Raw genomic sequence first — 17,360 nt, 5'->3', positions numbered from 1 at the left:
GGTAATGTAACCTGGGAACAGAAGCCAACTCTCAAACAATCACCTCCTAGAATCTACTTGTTTCTGGAATAGAAGAATCTGCATTAATTTTGAGAGATTCCAAACAAATCTACCCATACACTATGAATTCAAAAATCTTGCAATTTGCTTATAGTGATAAAGATATTAGCCCAAAAATATGCATTTTAAAATTTCTTAACTTTTGCAGTCAGTTAACAAGGTAACTAGTTGCACTTTGACTAAGATTAATCATTAAAATCAGAAGTTCTGTTTTTTGTGTTCCCCTGCAGTGTACTGTGCCTTTTCAGGCATAAAAAAAGCAAGCTTTGTCTGCTACATTCACTTGATTTAACAGTGTAATTAAAAGGAAGTATTAAGAAAAAACTAGGCCAAACACATGCATAACTGGTGGTTAGCCACCAACATGGTTTGTGCTCCTTTTGGCATTTTACTCTGACTAAAGTTGCAGTGAACACAGTCCTAAAACCAATCCACAGGGTAAAAAATAATCAATCAGGAAGACAATTCACTCCTTTCACCCACCCCATGGAGAAGCACGAGGACTCCACAAGCTATTTCATCAAGTTTAGGGAACTCAAGTTACTGAATTGCCAAGACTTAGCCTTGACTAATGTTAGAAAAGAAAAATGTAGGTTGTTAGATAAATTGTTTTGAGGATAAATTTGCAAAGTGAAGAACCTGAGCAAAAGGGCTAACACAAAGAAAGCAAGTTAAATCAAAATCGAAAAGGTAGCAAAATAGCAGCACCAAAATCAAAAATGTAATGACAGGAGATATCAATTCTGAAGTTGATATTAGTCGAGCTCAACATTAGATTGAGTATTGTTTGTCAGTAGTCTTCCTGTACTGTAAGGTGCTGGAAATTAAGTATGTTATAAACAAACTAATTTGTTAGCCTGAATCTTCTTAGTATCAAACAGTAGTGCAGCTGCCTGTTGCTATGCCACTAATCTCCACCACTGACATCTGCACAACACACAGCAGGATCAGACATCCTGTCTCCAGTGATGGTCATGCATAAGCCCTGGGGAAAAGAACAGGCGTGGTTACATCAAACTGGAGTAAACTTTATGATATCACTCCCTGTGCACTGTATTTCACAGAAGATTGTGGAGTACATTTGAAACAGGGTTGATTTTGCATCCAGTATTTCCGAATAAACTGTCCATATTGTGTGTTGAGGGACTAACAGGAAAAGACATCTATATCAGACTTTTTTTATATAAAAGGCTCAGTGTTATTTAAATTTGAAGAACAGGTTGACTATTTTGTTGCGTAAGAAATAAAGCAGTTTGGCCTTGTTTCCATTTTTTAAAACCTATTACTGTTAATTTTATGATTTTCATATGGTTTCAATGTACCTACTAACCTTTTATTATTTTTTATATTTTAGTTACATTACTTTATCATCTCTTATTAACTTTTCAATAATCAAAACATCCAACTAAAAGCTGTTTGGTTGTTTGTGTTCACTGTCCACATAGTCCTTTTTCAATATTCTAGAATTGCCAAAATGCTGCGTAAACATGATTTGGTATTTGTGTAATTTTCTATTTTTAAAACTTAGTTCAGATATTGGTCAAAATTCTACATCTTGGTGTCCATTAACAAACATTTTTAAAACACATTATTTGTTTATTATTGTTGTTTGTGGGTCATTTCTGTACAAATATCAACTCAATGTTTCCCATATTTACAACAATGAGAATACTTCAAAATAACTGAATTGATTAAAGTGTTTAGGGCTGTCCTGTCTTGCAAAAGTGTAAGCTTTTTAATAATCATTTGAATTATATTTTACTTCATGATCATATCACATGGATTGTTCGCCATTTCTTTCTTGTTGAACAATTACGAATGGGAGGACGGGAAGCACAGTTTAATCTGAACAATCAAGGTCTACTCTTAACTGGTTAAAAATCACACAGCACCAGGTTATAGTCCAACAGGTTTATTTGGAAGCACTAGCTTTTGGAGTGCTGCTCCTTTATCAGATGGTTGTGGAGTATAAGATCGTAGGACACAGAATTTATCGCAAATGTTTACAGTGTGATGCAACTGAAATTATGTATTTTAAAAGACCTGGATTATTTGTTAAGTCTCTCATATTTTAGAATGGGCATGTTGGTTTCATATGTAAGTTCCAGAAATTTCTCACTGGGATTTGTACACCCCAGTCCAACACCAGCACCTCCAAATTATTCTTAACTAGTTTGCTGTTTTTAAAATATGATTGAAAGGACTGGTGAAAGTTGTTGGGGAAAAAAATGTGTTCAATCCTTTCTGCCTTAGAGAAAGATGGAACCTAAGAATTTCTATTAGTATGGATGAGTAGTAGTTGCCAAATGTGTAGGGAATTCCTGCTTAGAAATTTAGAATTTCTGGTTCCCAACAAAATATTCTATATTTTAATCAATTCTTTATGGGAGCTCATACATTGGTAATACTGTGACCAGTTTAAGCATCTCCTTTCACTTTCTGGAAGTCTGTTTCTGTAATGACTAATCTTCAAAGTATTTGTGTCTGACGCTGACCAGGTGAATTACTTAACAAGTGTTGCAAACCAATTATTTTCATAATTTGGAGATGCCGGTGTTGAACTGGGGTGTACAAAGTTAAAAATCACACAACACGAGGTTATAGTCCAACAGGTTTAATTGGAAGCACATTAGCTTTCGTAGCGACGCTCCTTCATCAGGTGGTAGTGGAGGGCTCAATCCTAATACACAGAATTTACAGCAAAAATTTACAGTGTGATGTAACTGAAATTATACATTGAAAAATTGATTGTTAAGCCTTTCATCTGTCAGAATACAGTGATAGTTTCACTTCTTTCATGTGTAAATCACAAAACCTTTTTTTAAAAAGTTGCATTCTCGGGTTAGTTGTTAACAATGGTGTTAGCTAGACAATATGTTGAAGGTGTTGGCCCCCTGTGTTCTCTGTCTATGCCATGATGTTTAGATTGATTCTCATCTAAAAAGTGAGATAATGGAGTTTTACATAAATTCATGCAGTTTTTGAACTCTACATGAATGCATGCAATTTTTGAGCAAAGTATAATGTAACCCTGCAAGTACAAATTCACCCCACAAAATATATGTGTGCACGTGGGTCTTTGTCTGTCTATGTGTGTCTGTCTGGGCTGGGGGTTGTGAGTGTGAGAAAGTGTATATATGTGTGTGTAGTGAGTGCAGAGTGTCTTAAGTCTGTGAGGGGGTGCATGTGTGAGTGTGGGAGTGTGTGTGTCTGTAAGGGTGTGTCTGGGTATCTGTGTGCGTGTCTGTGTGTATGTATGTCCGTGTGTATGTGGGTTTCACCGAAAGGTCCGAGGCTGAATGTCCTGGACCACTGAAGTGTTCCCCAACTGGGAGGGAACCCTCCTGTCTGTTGATTGTTGTGCGGTGCCCATTCATCCATTGTTGTAGCCCTTGCTCGGTTTCCTCAATGTACCACGCCTCCAGACATCCTTGTCTGCAACGTATAAGATAGACAACGTTGGCTGAGTCACATGAGTACCTGCCATGTACAAGGTGGTTCCAATTAAACCTGTTGGATTATAACTTGGTGTTGTGTGATTTTTAACAATTATTTTCAGTACTTGCCCAGCCCATTGGATGGAGGTGTGAAGTGAAGGCTATTGCACTTCCTCAGGTGCTTTGTTTCATATGTGTAAATGCTTTATGATTATAAAGCTAAGGTCGCATTGTGTTTTTGACACTGGACTAATTATCAAGTGCATAACTAACGATTCAGAGATACAAATTAAAATCTCACCAGCTCAGCTGGGAATTTAAATTTAGCTAATTAAAGGTACCTTAAATAAAATTTTAGTTTTTTGATGGCAATGGTGAAACAGACAGATATATCAGAAAAATCATGTGATTCACAAGTGTCTTTTAAGGAATAATTTGATTGCCTTACCTTGTCTGGTGTGCACATGATTTCAGAGTCACTGCAATGTAGTTGGCTCTTAATTACATTCTGAAAGGGTACCTTGCTTCCTTGTAACATTTACCACCAAGAGGAGCAAGAACAACATCCAATGCCATTCCTCACCGTCTCCTATTCAGTTTCCTGTCCAACTTGTTCGTTATGTTGATGTTAATATATATTGTCACTGGATTAGCATCTTGGAAGAACCTACATAATATCAATGTGAGAATCCACATACTAGCTGCAAGAAGTCAAGGTGAAGGTCCAGCACCACGAAGTAAATCGGGATGGATATATGTAGATTTGTCTGCAATGCCCAAATTCCAATAAACAAATTGCAATTTAAATTCTGTCGTATGCTGAGTTAAGTGTTCTCAGACAGGATAGCATTTATGGTTCTTAAGGCCTCTGAACTCTTGGTCTAGATAAGAAAAAAAGCAAGACTTCTCAATGATCCCTGTTGACAAATGAGCTTGTGGACTTTTAAGTGGTGATTCTTTGATATTATGATCACTATAGTACTGATGGCTTACTTTTTCAACCCATTGTATTGTTCCCCTTTCATTGCATTGTCAGAAACTTTAAATTCATTATGGCAAAGTGACTTATGTTTAGCAATTTGATATCAGTTCACTGCTACATTTTTGATTTCAATGGCAACAATCAATCAAATAAGAAATTTCCAGTCAGCTCCAATTTATGCTGTTACGTTTATTATGCTCAAATTACAGTTGAAATCCTCCAACCCTGGCAACATCCCCACAAATGTTTTCTGAACTCTTTCAAGTTTCACAACATCTTTTCGATAGGAAGGAGACCAGAATTACACGCAATATTCCAAAAGTGACATAATCAATGTCCTGTACAGCTGTAACATGACCTCCTAACTCCTGTACTCAGTACTCTGACCAATAAAGGAAAGCATACCAAACGCCTTCTTCACTATCTGATCTACCAGCGACTCTACTTTCAAGGAGCTATGAACCTGCACACCAAGGTCTCTTTGTTCAGCAACACTCCCTAGGACCTTACCATTAAGAGTATACGTCCTGCTAAGATTTGCTTTCCCAAAATGCAGCACCTTGCACCTCTAAATTTAACTCCATCTGCCACTCCTCAGCCCATTGGCCCATCTGATCAAGATCCCGTTGAAATCTAAGGTAACCTTCTTAGCTGTCCACTACCCCTCCAATTTTGGTGTCATCTGCAAGCTTACTAACTATACCTCTTAAGCTCACATCCAAATCATTTATATAAATGACAAAAGGTAGTGGACCCAGCACGATCTTTGTGGCACTCCACTGGTCGCAGGCCTCCAATTTGGAAAACAACCCTTCACCATCACCCTCTGTTTTCTGTCTTTGAGACAGATCTGTATCCAAATCGCTAGTTCTCCCAGTTTTCCATAATGTCTAACCTTGCTAACCAGTCACCCATGGGGAACCTTGTTGAATGCCTTACTGAAGTCCATAGATCATGTCTACTGCTCTGCCCTCATCAATCCTCTTTTTTACTTCAAAAAATTCAATCAAGTTGTGAGACATAATTTCCCAGGCACAAAGCCATGTTGATTATCCCTAATCAGTCCTTACCTTTCCAAATACATGTAACTCCTGTCCCTCAGGATTCCCTTCAACAACTTGTCCAGTAATGATGTCAGGCTCACTGGTCTATAGTTTCCTGGCTTGTCCTTACAACCTTTCTTAAATAGTGTCACCACATTAGCCAACCTCAAGTCTTCTGGAAAACATCGGAGGGATGTTGTTAAGGTTTATAAAATCATGAGGGGCATGGATCGGGTAAATTGACAAGGTCTTTTCCCTGGGGTAGGGGAGTCCTGAACTAGAGGGCATAGGTTTAGGGTGAGATATAAAAGAGACCTAAGGAGCAACTTTTTCATACAGAGAGTGGTGGTGGAATGGGCTGCCAAAGGAAGTGGTGGGGGCTAGTACAATTGCACATTTAAAAGGCATTTAAATCGTTATGAATAGGAAGGGTTTGGAGGGATATGGGCTGGGTGCTGGCAGGTGGGACTAGATTGAGTTGTGATATCTGGTCGGCATAGATGAGTTGGACCGAAGGGTCTGTTTCCGTGCTGTACATCTCTATGACTATATGTACTCAAATATGTGTAGTTAAAAGTTTGCAGTTGCCTCATTATAGTGCCATCTTAGTTACAAAGGTATCTAGGTTCAGATATCTAGATCAAATTCTTAGGAAACAAAGGGAAAGAAAACTAAAGAAATAAATAGTCCAGCATTATATGTTTTAGGAATAAATTAGAAAAATCAAGAAGTAAAAAGCTCAGAATATCAGTTTTCCCACCCAGTCCATGCCAGTACCGAGCCTCAAGGGAGGCTTCCACCCCTCTCTGCCGTTGGTGAGTCTGCTGCAGGTGGTAAGTATGCATGTTCAGTGTAGACTTGCTTAATTCACAAAGTCTAATTGCTGGAAATCCCTGGGAGAGATTGAGGAGTCTTTCCAGACAATGAATCCAGTACATTTACATTAGAGTTACCACAGGCTGTGTAAAACCCTTCTTCTGGGATGTTTTTGATTCAAATATGTCTGAAACTAACAGAAAAAGTTCTTAAATCTTTGTAGAAAATGCTGACCTTAATGTGGGTGGTACAGTGATTCGCATTGTTGCCTCACAGTGCTAAGGACCCGGGTTTGATTCCAGCCTTGGTCGACTGTCTGTTTGGAGTTTGCATGTACTTCCCATCTTTGTGTGATCTTTCTCTGGGTGCTCCAGTTTCCTCCAACAGTCCAAAGGTGTGCAAGTTAGGTGGATTGGTGATGCTAAAAATTGTGCCTCCCTCCCCACCGTGGTCTTCAGGGATGTGCAGATTAGGTAATGTAATTAGTTATGGTAAACCTTCCATGTGGGGTTATGGGGTGAGAGAGCTTTTGGATGGGATACTCTTTGGAGGGTCAGTGTAGACTTGATGGGCACAATAGGGATTCCATGTGCTAGTATTCACATTCTCAGAATATCTGAAAAATATTTCATAGCTCATTATGTTCTTTTGAAATGAGTTTCTGTTTTGCTATTGACACATTTTGCCAGCCAATGAGATATGTAACCATATAATTTCTTTCAATTGTTGATGTTTGCTGACATAGCAGGGGTATTCCATTTCTCCCCCTTTTGAATAATGTAATGTGAGCTTTTTACTTCCATTTGCATGGGCAGGAGTAGTTTTAATTTCTCATTTGAAAGTCAATGCAGCCAATATTGTTGGTGCTTTCAGTATCGCGTGGAAACATCTATCAACGTTATGTCTTTCAAGTCTGGAGTGAGTTTGATAGTTTCTAACTGAGGTTGGAATGTCACCACTAAGTTAACTGAACATTGAAATTGGGAGCCTCTTGCTGAGTTAGCTCACCTCAAACAAATAAACAATTTGGTGCTCTGTCATTGATGTCTGAGGCCTTGTCTTGAAAGCAGGATGGCACCAGGGAAACTTTCCGATGCTGCCAATGCATCTGATGATTGTATAACATCAAAAACTCAGTATTAATAATGTCCAAGATAAACATGAGGGAGAAAATCATTAAGGTTACAATTTTCAATTTAGATGAGAAAGGATGGAATGAGCTTGAGTTGACCTTAAACAGAACATGGACTAGTTAGGCCAAATGGCCTTTTTTTGTTTTTTTATATCTGAATCAGGATTCCAAAGAAGATTGCATATCTTGAAGTGAGGAGAGAAAAGCTGATGCAAAAAAATGAGACCACTCCAAATTCCACAGTTTCTCTTGAGGGCAGATAGGTTGTGCGAGGATGATTTTCACTACAGAGTTGAGACTGTGGTGCTGGAAAAGCACAACAGGTCAGGCAGCATCCGAGGAGCAGGAGAATCAACATTTCAGGCATAAGTCCTTAATCAGGAAAGGCTTTGGGATGAAGGCCTTATGCCCAAAATGTTGATTCTCCTGCTTCTCAGATATTGCCTGACCTGCTGTGCTTTTCAAGCACCACACTCTCAAATCTGATCTCCAGCATCTGCAGTCCTCACTTTCTCTTAGTTGATTTTCACTCCATGGAGTTTACAGCGCAGTACAAGCCCTTCAGTCCTCGGTGCTGTGCCAACCTGTGGAACAAATCTGAAGCCTATCTATCCTACACTATTCCATTTTTATCCATATGTTTATCCAATGACTAGTTACATGCCCTTAAATTTGGCAAGTCTACGACTATTGCTGGAAGGACAGTCCAAGCCCCTACGACTTTCTGAGTAAAGAAACTACCTCTGACATCTGTCCTATATTTTATCAACTCTCAATTTAAAGCTAAGTCCCTTCATTCTAGCCATCACCATCTGAGGAAAAAAGCTCTAACTGTCCACTCTATCTAACCCCCTGATTATCTTATATGTTTCAATTAAATCATCTCTCGACCTTCTTCTCTCAAATGAAAACAGCCTCAAGTCCCTCAGCCGTTCCTCATAAGACCTTCCCTCCATACCAAGCAACATCCTAGTAAATTGCCTCTGAACCCTTTCCAAAGCCTCCACGTCCTTCCTATAATGCAGTGACCAGAACTATACACAGTACTCCAAGGACAGCCACACCAGAGTTTGGTACAGCTGCAACATGACCTCCTGGCTCCAAAAGTCAAACCTTTTACCAATAAAAGGTAACACACTTTCTTATCAACCCTATCAACCTGGGTGGCATCTTTCAGGGATCTATGTACATGGACAACAAGATCTCTCTGCTCATCTACATTGCCAAGATTCTTACCATTAGTCCAGTACTCTTTACTCCTGTTGTTCCTTCCAAAGTGAATCACTTCACACTTTTCCACATTGAACTCCACTTGCCATCTCTCAGCCCAGCTCTGCAGCTTATCTATGTCCTGCAGTATACTTCGGCACTGTCCACAACTGCACCAACCTTAGTGTCATCCACTAATTTACTAACCTATTCTTCTACGCCCTCTTCCAGGTATTTTTTTAAAATGACAAACAGCAGTGGAGCCAAAACAGATCCTTGCAGTACATCACTAGTAACTGAACTCCAGGATGAACATTTCCCATCAACCACCACCCTCTGTCTTCTTTCAGCGAGCCAATTTTTGATTGAAACTGCTAAATCACTCTCATCCTGTGCCTCTATATTTTGTGCAATAGCCTACCACGAGGAACCTTATTAAATGCCTTACTGAAATCCATATACACCACATCAACCGCTTTACCCTCATCTACCTGTTTGGTCACCTTCTCAAAGAACTCAACAAGGTTTGTGAGGCATGACTTAGCCTTCACAAAACTGTGTTGACTATCCCGAATCAACTTATTGTTTTCTAGCATATAGCAACAGATACAATGTAGAGGACAAAATGAGGACTGCAGATGCTGGAGATCAGAGTCAAAAAGTGTGGCCCTGGAAAAGCACAGCAGGTCAGGCTTCATCTGAGGAGCAGGAGAGTTGACATTTCAAGTATAAACCCTTCAACAGATACAATTGATCTGTGAATAAAGAACGAAGATTTCTTAATACATTGCATGCACTACAACACAGGATTCAAAACGTTAATTCTATTTTCTTCCCACAGATGCGGCCAGACCTGCTGAGTTTCTCCAGCAAGTTCTGTTTTTGCTAAACACCTATTTGCCCTTGTCATTTGACCTGTTTGAAACACTCAACTAAAATATTACTTTGATGATATTGCTATGTCTCCATTATGAAATGGCAGTACATGAATAATAAAGCTAAACCCTTAGTTTTGTAATTCATATATCTTTAAATTTGTACCTTGTTATTCTTGGGAAGGAGGTCAGTTGGCTGGTTTGCGATGCAGATTAATGCCAACAGCACGAGTTCGATTCTGATACCAACTGAGTCATCATGACGATCCCATCTTCTCAATCACCAGTTATCTGTCTCTCATGAGAGAGTGGTCCTCTGGACAATGGTGACTTTACCTTTACCTATTCTTGAAACATAGAAAAAAGGTGCAGGAGTAGGACAATCTGCCCTTCGAGTCTCTATCACCGTTCAATATGGTCATAGCTGATCATGCAGTCTCAGTACCTCATTTCTGCTTTCTCTCCATACCCCTTGATCTCTTTAATCGCAAAGACCAAATCCAGCTCCCTCTTGAATATATCTAATGAATTGGCCCCAACAAGTTCCTGTGGGAGAGAATTCCATAGGTTCACAGCTCTGAGTGAAGAAATTCTTCCTCATCTCAGTCCTTAATGGTTTACCACTTATTCTTAGACTATGACCCCTAGTTGTGGAAATCAGGAACATTCTTCCCACATCTAGCCTGTCCAGTCCCATCAGGATTTTACATGTTCCTGTGAGATCCCCCCTCATTCTTATAAATTCCAGCGAGTGCAAGCCCAATCGATCTAGTCCTGTCATCCCAGGAATCAGTCTGGTGAACCTTAGCTGGACTTCCTCAGTAGTAGGAACGTCCTTCCTCAGATTAGGAGACCAAAGCTGCGCACAATACTCAAAGTGTGGCCTCACCAAGGCCCTGTATAACTGCAGCAAGCAATCTTAAATCCGATACTTAAATCCTCTCATTATGAAGGCCAGCATGCCATTAGCTTTCCTCACCATCTGTTGCACCTGCATGCCAAACTTCAGCAACTGCTCTACTATGACACCCAGGTCTCGTTCCACCTCACCTTTTTCTAAACTGCCATCATTCAGATAATAATCTGCCCTCCTGTTTTTGCGACCATTATATGGCAAGTATTGCCCACTCAGCCAGTCTCTCCGGGTCATCCTTCGGTCTCTTGGTATCCTCCTCACAGCACACACTGCCACCCAGCTTAGTGTCACCTATAAATTTGGAGATATTGCATTCAATTCCTTTGTCCAAATCATTAACGTATATTGTGAACAGCTGAGGTACTAGCACTGAGCCCTGCAGCACCCCACAGGTCACTGCCTGCCACTCTGTAAAGGACCCGTTTATTCCAATTCTGCTTCTTCTCTGCCAACCTGTTCTCTATACACATCAATACATTTCATCCAATACCATGAGCTTTAATTTTCCTTTCCAATCTCTTGCGTGGAACTTTGTCAAAAGCCTTTGAAAGTCCAGATACACAACATCTACTGATTTACCCTTGTCCACTTAACTGTTCACATCCTCAAAAAATTCCAGAAGACTTTTCAAGTATGATTTCCCTTTAGTGAATCCATGCTGACAAGGGCCAATTCTGTCATTGCTTTGCAAACATTCAGTTATTACATCCTTAATAATTGGCTCCAGTATTTTCCCCACCACACCACTGATGTCTGGATAACCAGCGTAAAATTCCCAATTTTCTCTTCCCCTCATTTTTTAAAGAGCGGGGTTACATCAGCTACCCTCCAATCAATTGGGACTCTTCCAGGGTCTACAGAATTCTGGAAAATGCTGGAACCATCCAAAATTGTATTAAATCGATTACATTCCTTTGTACCAGTCAGTAGAATAAATATCTAATGCCTATAATTGAGTTACATTTGTAGCAACACCTAACCTAATCATGAAATAAAATGGCATTTTAGTCCAGCAAAAATAACAAACAGAAGATAGAAACAGTAAATTACAATTTTCAGAAATAAAATTTAAATGCACCCACCCACCCCTCCCCAAAAAGTAACTGATTAAACCAGGTGCTAGGTAGTCATCATTATGAAATATACTTTATTGAAAACGTAATATTACTTCAATCTGTGAAAGCCATGCATTGTGACTAATCAAATCAAGTCCCAGTCATGATTTTATATCTGGCAGTGAGATACTAGAACTTGATTCACAAAAGGCAGTGTAAGGGAATTATTTTGTTGTTCTGAAGTAACGTAATCTGATTATTTAAGGTACATTAAAGAATGTTTAAAAGTAGTTTTATTTCTCCATCTTTGTGGAACAATTATTGTGAATCCTATTATTTTGTTTTGCCTCTCTGATCCTGACTCAGTACTAAACTTAAAGTTCTGTCAGGTTTTCCTTTAAAAAATATTATTTACTTCACAAACTTTACAGCAAGTTTGTGATTTTTCACCCAGGAAATTTCATTTTCTTGACACTTAAAAGATTGTTCCAGTTGAAATAATTGACTTCAAAACTCGATGGACATTTATGTGCTTGCTTGTAAAACTAAATGGATGATCCTTATGATCTGGCTACCACATGAAGTCTGTTCCTATTCTCCATTTGGCGCTGCAGAAGCTGTATACTATAGATAATAAACATAATGCAAGGTAAGACCTGCAACACTCCCTGTTAATGCAGAATTGTGACACAATGTTGCTAATTGTTGAAACACTCAGTACAGGGGATGAAAGTTAGTTTAATTCTTGCTTTGTTCCCATTCTGAATCCTGGAAAGAAAAGCATTTTCATGAACCTACATGTCTGAAAAATCACAAGCCCACCAGTGCCCAGGAACAAAGGTTAACTTCCATCATCTTTCTTGGTATCCTTAGTATTCAAAGCTTTCTCCTATTCTTGCCAAAATTGCAGTTTGTTATACGTATGACAGATTCAGCACTACGCAAAGCTGATGCATACTTCTGAATTTCTGCAACTGGAAGCAATTCTGTAATACAGTCCAGTTCCTTGCTGCCAAATTTCCTAATTTATGCTGTACAGAGATTTAATAATCACAGATTTAATGTTCGTATGAAACTTAATTGTTCTGAAATTGTAAACATAATTTTTTAACAATCATTTGGAGGAAATAATTTTTTTGCTCATATACAGTTGATATAAAGTTATTTTGCAATATTTCCCTATTTGGATTAGCTTCCTGACATATTAGAAGAAAAGACATTAAGGATATGGAAGCAACGAATGTTGGTTGTTTGCCTTTGGATTCAGGTTCCAAACCTTGTTGTAAGTTGAACTTTTGATGTGGTAGTATTAATTCCATTTTATTTATTTTGCAGTTCTTTCTCCAAAGGCAAGCTTGCTGTGCCAGTATATCAATAGTATGACATTTTACAAAGCAGTATGGTGAAGCTATGATGATTTGCTAATTGATTTGCCAACAGTTATAAAATGAGCAAACCAACAATAATTTAAGCCTATACTTGAGCTTTTGGTTGCAAAGGACAGGAACAATTTGTGTGTCTTAAACACGTTTCATAGTAATAGAAGCAGGAGTAGGCCATTTGGCCCATCAAGCCTGCTCCACCATTCATTAAGATCATGGCTAATCTATCCATCGTCCCTCAGCTCCTCCTCCCTGCATTATCCCCATAACCCTTAATTCCCCTACCATACAAAAACCCAGCCAACTGTGTCTTGAATATATTTAATGAAGCTGCCTCTGCTGCTTTCTTGGGCAGAGAATTCCATTGATTCACTGCTCTCTGGGGAAATCAGTTCTTCCTCATCTCTGTCCTAAATCTACTCCCCCTCATCCTGAGGCATGTCCCCTAGTCCTAGTCTCACCCACCAGTGGAAACAACTTGCCTGCTTCTATTTTGTCTATCCCTTTCATAATTTTATATGTTTCTAAAAGATCCCGCTCATTCTTCTAAATTCTAGCGAGTACAGTCCCAGGCAGCTCAACTTCTCCTCAGAGGGTAACCCCCTCATCTCCAGAATCAACCTTGTGAACCTCCTCTGTACTGCCTCCAAAGCCATAATATTCTTTCTCAAGTAAGGAGATCAAAACTGCATACAACACTCAAAGTGCAGCCTCACCTACACCTTGTACAAATGCAGCTGAACCTGCCTGTTCTTAAATTCAATCCCTCTAGCAATGAAAGCTAATATCCCGTTTGCCTTCCTGATTACCTGTTGCACCTGGAAATCAATGTTTAGCAATTAATGTACAAGCACTCCTAAATCCCTCTGCACAACAGCATGCTGCAATCTTCCACCATTTAACTAATACTCTGACCTACTATTTTTACTTCCAAAGTGGATAACCTCACATTTACTAACATTGTACTCCATCTGCCAGACCCTTACCCACTCACTTAACCTATCTAAATGTCTCTGCAGACTCTCCACATCCAATATTCATTTGCCTTTCCACTCAATTTAGTGTCATCAGCAAACTTGGACATCTTACACTCTGCCTCCTCTTCCAAATCATTTATATATATCATGAACAGTTATGGGCCCAACACTGACCCCTGCAGCACCCTGCTTACCACTGATCTCCAACCAGAGGAATACCCATTTATCCCAACTCTCTGCTTTCTATTGGTTAACCAGTCCTCTATCCATGCCAGTACATTTCCTGCACCTCCATGCATTCTTGAGTCTTTTATGCGGCACCTTATCAAATGCCTCCTGGAAATCCAAGTATACAACATCCACCTGTTCCCCTCCATCTACCATGCTTGTTACATCCTCAAAGAACTCCAGTAAATTTGTCAAACATGTAGTTCTGGACTCCTCCAACCCAGGGAAAAGACCGTGTTTATTTATCCTAAACATGCCCCTCATGATTTTATAAACCTCTATAAGATACCCCTCAGCCTCCGACACTTCAGGGAAAACAGCCCCAGCCTGTTCAGCCTCTCCCTATAGCTCAAATCCTTCAACCCTGGCAACATCCTTGTAAATCTTTTCGGAATCCTTTTAAGTTTCACAATATCCTTCCGATAGGAAAGTGACCAGAATTCCACGCAATATTCCGAAAGTGGTCTAGCTACTGTCCTGTACAGCTACATCATGACCTCCCAACTTCTATACTCAATGCTCTGACTAATAAAGAAAAGCATATCAAGTGCCTTCTTCACTATCCTATCTACTTTCAAGGAACTATGAACCTGCACTCCAGGTTTGTGGTGTGTTTTGGTGTGAAATAGAGTTCTGATTTGAAATATGTTGCAAATCTGGTTTTAAGTTCCAGATATCACTTTACTATGTTATTTTTGTAATATTTCCTTCACTGACCTGATCTCATGATTTTTGTAGAGATGTACTGTACAAAAACAACCCAACGATCCAACTCAACCATACCGACTAGATATCCTAAATTAATCTAGTCCCAACTGCCTGCACTTCGCCCATATCCCTCAAAACCCTTCCCGATAATATACCCATCCAGATGCTTTTAAATGTTGTAATTGTCCCAGCCTCCACCACTTCCTCTGGCAGCTCATTCCATAGATGCACCACCCTGTGCAGGAAAAAGTTGCCCCTTAGGTCCCTTTTAATCTTTCCACTCTCACCTTAAACCTCTGCCCTTTAGCTCTGGACTCCCCCACCTCAGGGAAAAGACCTTGTCTATTTACCTTATCCATGCCCCTCATGATTTTATAAACCTCTATAAGGTCACCTTTCAGCCTTCTGTTTCCGTGTCTCACCACTCGGTATTCTCTTTCATGTAATGTTGAAACATGTTGGCACATAAGTTGTAATCAAAAATAACACATAGCTCACTGCACAAATTTGACCACAACTTCAAGCAAAATGGAAGCATGCAGTTAAATGTGGGAATTCACAGGTTGCTCGTCTGAGATTAGCTACTCCACCAACTGCTTCACAAAAATGGTATCTCATTGTCTGTCTTGCCAGTGAATTGCATTGAAGAATGTCTGTTTACTACATTTCCTTACCTGCTGCAAGATAAATTCACCATAAAATGTTATCCTATGGTTTCCATCTAAGTGCTCTTTTAATAGAAGTGTTAATTATGGCCAGTTAACGTCTTCCGGCTCTGAAAATTAACTATGCCAACTCATGAATCTCAACTCACGTTTTAATTGTTGAAGATTTTTATATTACCTTTTCTGTCTCATTTCCCTCAATGCAATCTTTGCTCCTCTCTTTTCTTTCTGGACCTGCTTTAACATTAAATTCACCCTAATTTAAATCTCAAGTCTTGCACAAGTTATTTTCCAGTCCTTGATATTGATTAGATTAAAAATTATGTAATTATTTTGCTCAGTCAGGTCCCAGATGCCCCATTTCCCCTCATCAAAAGTTCACATTTTGGGAACTTGCCGAACAAAGTTTTGAAAACCAACGTGGGCAAGTCTAATAGCAGGCACTATAACATGTCCTACAGTTGAATATGGAAAAAGACTTGTCACTAATTTCTAGTCATGATTTGGAGGTGCCAGTGTTGGACTGGGTGGACAAAGTTAAAAATCACACAACACCAGGTTATAGTCCAACAGGTTTATTTGGAAGCACTTGCTTGGAAGTGCATCGAAAGCTAGTGCTTCCAAATAAACCTGTTGGACTGTAACCTGGTGTTGTGTGATTTTTAACTTTGTCCACTAATTTCTAATTGGTGTAAACTCTTTGTATAATTCTCGCAACCTGCCTTTTCATCTAGGTTTTATTGTCATGTACTGTATACTTGAGTACAGTGTAAAGTATACAAAGTTTCCATTTGACAGTGCCATTTTAAAATACAAATACAAAACCAGATTTTAAAGACAAAAGGGGTGGCAGGGTGACACAGTGGTTAGCACTACTGTCTCACAGCACCAGAGACCCAGGTTCAGTTCCTGCCTCAGACAACTGTCTGTGTGGAGTTTGCACATTTTCTGTGTGGGTTTGCTCTGGGTGCGCAGGTTTCCTCCCACAGTCCAAAAATGTGCAGGTGAGGTGAATTGCCTGTTATGTTATATGTAGGGGAATGGGTCTGGGTGGGTTGTTCTTCAGAGGATTGGTGTGGACTTGTTGGGCTGAAGGGCCTGTTTCCACACTGTAAGTAATCTAAGATATTAAAAAAAGTCCAATTCTTAAAGTTTGTGTTGTCTGCAAATGTGGCTATGGTACATTCATTTCCTTCCTGCAAGTCAGTAATATAGTGAGGACAACAATTTTGATATTTATTAACTATGGCACTGGCAGCAGTTGGATGATTGGTACTTGGGGACCAGAGACATGGAGTTTTACATCAACTGAAATCTGAGGAGTTAAAGAGGTCTGTGAAGTTCATTTTTGAGGCTTTAAGGGTGGAAATGGGGTTTGTCCCAAAGGTTTAACACTGTGACTGAATTTGGAGCTGAAAGCTCGACTCCCTATTAACTAGAACGTTATTGTTGGGCATAACAGCTTCAAGTTGAAGATTCTTGAAAAAAGATGGTGTTAACCTTTCCACCAAATTTAGCTGAGCCAAGCTTTTCGACCTCTTCCGTGATGCTCCAACCGAGTGGTCGAAGACTGGTGTGGTAGATCTGTTCAAGAATAATAGGATTTGTAACTTTGTTTTAATTGCTACATTTTTAATTAGAAAATTCGAGTATGTTGAACGAAATGTTGCCTTTGAAATGTAGGCAAGAGAGGGATCTGTTAAATCTTTCCCCATCGATCTATTTGTGCTGAATTATTTTGAGTTCAGCTTGTAAGTCTTCATTTCCTTGTCTGTTCAGGGTTTATTGAACTATTCAACGATTTGTAGATGGAGCAGAGGGTGTGGTCCACCTCCAGAGTCAGTAGATGATTGATTATCTAAGTGTGGGCAGCTG

The 17,360-nt window shown here is 39.4% G+C and overlaps 1 protein-coding gene across 2 annotated transcripts in view; it reads left to right on the top strand.

Annotated features, from left to right (window-relative positions):
* Nucleotides 1-17,360, top strand: part of net1 (neuroepithelial cell transforming 1) — a 165,810-nt gene that overhangs the window by 130,618 nt on the left and 17,832 nt on the right. The gene's annotated exons all lie outside the window — the stretch shown is intronic.

This window comes from Chiloscyllium punctatum, chromosome 44 (genome assembly GCF_047496795.1).
Source record: "Chiloscyllium punctatum isolate Juve2018m chromosome 44, sChiPun1.3, whole genome shotgun sequence".
Taxonomy (NCBI): Eukaryota; Metazoa; Chordata; class Chondrichthyes; order Orectolobiformes; family Hemiscylliidae; genus Chiloscyllium; species Chiloscyllium punctatum.
Note: the sequence above shows the minus strand (reverse complement) of the source record. Positions and strands in the feature narration are given on the sequence as shown.